The following is a 3,671-nucleotide window of genomic DNA, read 5'->3' as shown; positions in this document are numbered from 1 at the left end:
ATGAAGTTTCTTGCATTCAATATGTCTTCGCCATCTTAGGCGTCTGTCCAGGTGGACGCCCAGGTACGTTACCACGTTGACTTCGGGGATCAGTGTGCTGTTCAGGTAGAGCGGGGGGCATGTTTGTCTGTTGAGGGTGAACGTTATGTGCTTACACTTTTGTTCATTTATTTTAATACGCCAATCAGATAGCCACTTCTCGACTACCTTGAGGTGGTTGGCGAGCTGGGCTGTTGCACGGACTGGGCATCTGGAACGGCTGAGGATCGCAGTGTCATCAGCGAAAGTGGATAATGTTAGCTGGTCGCTTGTGGGGATATCCGCTGTGTATAGAACAAATAGGGTAGGCCCAAGTGCACTTTCTTGTGGGACTCCAGCTTCGATTGAATAGGTGCCGGATGTTGTTGCGTTGCACCTCACTGCGAAGACTCTGTTGTAGAGATACGACTCAAGTAATTTGTGTGTGTATACCGGCAAGAGTGTTTTTATTTTGTGCATGAGGCCGTTGAGCCAGACTCGGTCGAATGCTTGAGAAACGTCGAGAAATATCGCGCTGCAATATTCTCGATGCTCGAAGGCTGTGCGAATTTCTGATGTTATTCTGTTTACTTGCTCGATAGTTCCATGTTTTTCTCTGAAGCCAAATTGATGAGCTGGGATAGTGTTGTGAGCTCCCAGATAAGGGATTATGCGCTTTAGTAGGCATTTTTCAAATAACTTGGACAAGCATGATAGTAGACTTATTGGTCGGTAAGATGACGGAATCGTGTGGTCTTTTCCGGTCTTCGGTATCATTATAATTATAGATTTTTTCCATTTTGTTGGGTAATGGCCGAGACTTATGATCCCATTGAAGATTTTACAGATGACCTCAATAGCACAATTCGGAAGTTCAATTATCATTTTTTGAGTTATTAGGTCAACGCCGGGAGCCTTTTTCGGCTTCAGTTCCCTGATGACCTTCGTTATCTCGTTCGGACGAAATGATGCTGGAGTAGATTCCGTTTCAGTGTGGATTTGCGGTAGATCAAATGGATTTGCAGCAGGGTTCGGCTGGAAAACGCCCTGGAGATGTGAGGCAAAAGTTTCGGCTCTGTCTTTGTCGCTGCGGGCCCAGCAACCAGATGACTTTCATATCGGGGTGATGGTTTCAGCCGGTGAGCTTAAATTTGGGTGAGCTCTCCATAAGGGATGCTTTGTGCTGGTTGGCGAGAGTTTTTCAATATATCTTAATTGTGCTTTTTCGGCATCTTGCTTCAGGGCCCGGCTTAGTTTGGGTGTGGCTTCATTTAGACGTTGCTTTGTGCATGGCGATCTATTGGTTTGCCACGCCCGTCGCAGACGCCTCTTTTCTTGGATAAGCTGTTCAATTTGCTGGTTCGTTTTGAATTTGATTTTTTGCACATCCGTCTGTTGTGGTGTTGAGATTTGTGTCGTAATTTACGCCGTGGAAAGGGGAAAACATAATCAGGGTATCGTTGTTCTCGATCATACCTCCGAGTGCTAACCACATTCAGGCTTGTCGACCCTTAACCATCAGCTGAGCGGGACCCATTGATTCCTAGCTCTAGCGGGAGATGTGGGGGGGGGGGGTTTTGCTGTGGATAAGGATTGTTACGTCAAAGGTTATAGAGTCCCTCCTGAATCTACACAATGAGACGATCCTCATTCGAAACCAACACACAAAACAATGGTCTCATAATTAGTAATATATGAAACCAGGCAAAACTAAACTGCAAAAAAAAATTGAGAAACGAGAAAGCACGAATTAATTTTTGAGCCTGCAGGGGTGGCCTTGGCTGTTGATCGCCACACCCTATATCTTTACCCTCCCAACCATGGTCCTTCTTGTAATCGTTAGCGAAAGACCCCAAAAGTATTTTCGTATACATCAGTTTGTTAGTCTCCCATGCCATAAGTAAGAAAACTTAAAAATTCATCATCATTATAATAATTTTTAATAATCAAACAAAAATTCCTTTTCCATATTTTTCAGTGTACATATCTCCAAATTCACAATAATAAACAAAATCCTAATATAATGATGTTTCTGCGTACATTTCAAGGCCTAATTTATTTATTTATTAATTTCTATACCCTATCATTACATAGCCTATTTTATTTACGTATGGTTAATATAATTATTTATTTAATCATTTAAAAAAAAAAAATTTTCAGTGTCATTATAATTCTAATTTGTTTCGTTTAAAACAATGATAATGATAAGGTGGTGCCTAATTATGATGCTATAAAATATTATTAAAATCTAACTATGCCCATTTAATTGTTTTTATTTTTTGTTGTTTTTTTTTTTTTTTGTTGTTTTGGGTCTACATAATTTTATTTATTTTTTATTCGATTTTTTGTTTAGCTTCAACAACCTACATCGCACAATTACAATAAAACAGTTTCTATTGCTGAAAACAAGAAAATATGTATATGTAAAGGAAATAAAATAATTCGGTTGAAATTCTCTCAGTGTAGCGCATGTTTTGGCTTTACATTTAAATGCTTTAAATTTACGATGATAACATGAATCAGAATAAAAAAGAGGAATTGGCAAAATAGCAAAAAATCAATCGATGCTGATAAGCATTAAAGCCGGTAATCAGCCTTTACACTGGGCGAGATAAGTTGTTTTCTGTGTTCACTCACCCACTTTGTTGTTCTCGAAGAAGGCCGTCTTGTCGATGAGGTTTTGGTGTGTATTAGGGGAAAATTAAAAATTAAAAATATAGCCGCATGATCTTAATTTGTTTGTTTGTTTTGTTTTTTTTTTTTTTTTTGATTAATATTTAAAATATGTAGAAGTTATTAAAATTTTTTTTTCAGTTACGTTTTCATATTTGATATTAATTATACTACATATTATTTTTTTTATTTTCCTGTGTTTTAGTTTTTTGTTTAGTTGTAAAATTTTTTATATTCTTACTGGCAACGAAACTTTTTATTGCACTGTACGATTTTAGTTGGATTTGCTAAGCTCACGCTCTTGTTTTTTTTTTTCCTATCATATTGACTGCTCATATGCATCACCATCACTACCACTGTCATTGTTTTTACCCCGTTTACATCTTTTACATGCCTATTTTAAATTTTATATTTCTTATCGGATTTGAGACACTTCATAATAATTCATGTCATAATTTGGCAATAATGATGATGTTTCGAGAGGGTTTAACTCTATTGGTATTTAATAAAAAAAATAAGATTTATATATTTATATTTATATATATATATGTATTTACACTATTCTGCATGTTTTTTTTTTTTTCGCTTTGAGGTCGGGTTTTTAAGATTTTACATTTTAACTAGTCGTGAATTTTATGAGTTGTTTTAGCCCATTTCCTCGTCTTCGTTAACTTTTAATTTGTCACAAGATTTTAAGGGTTTTTAATTTTTAAATTTCTTTTTTTTTTTAATCTGCACTGTTTTTTCACGTTTATTTTTGGGTCACTTTTTGTGGGTTTTTCTCTGCTCCAAGCTGCTGCGAACTCCAAATGAATTTTCCCCAGCAGATATAGCTGCTCCAGCCGCCTTTTTTGGCCAGAGCGGAATAGCGTAACCAATCTGCTCTGCTGTCTCGTTTAGCTACAGGAATTAAATAATTAATGTTGTGCAAACGAGCCCAGGAATTTTTTAGAAATATTTACCCAGTGCTTCCTTTTCTT

The sequence above is a fragment of the Drosophila kikkawai genome, unplaced genomic scaffold, assembly GCF_030179895.1.
Source record: "Drosophila kikkawai strain 14028-0561.14 unplaced genomic scaffold, DkikHiC1v2 scaffold_8, whole genome shotgun sequence".
Classification (NCBI taxonomy): Eukaryota; Metazoa; Arthropoda; class Insecta; order Diptera; family Drosophilidae; genus Drosophila; species Drosophila kikkawai.
This window is presented reverse-complemented; position numbering follows the sequence as displayed.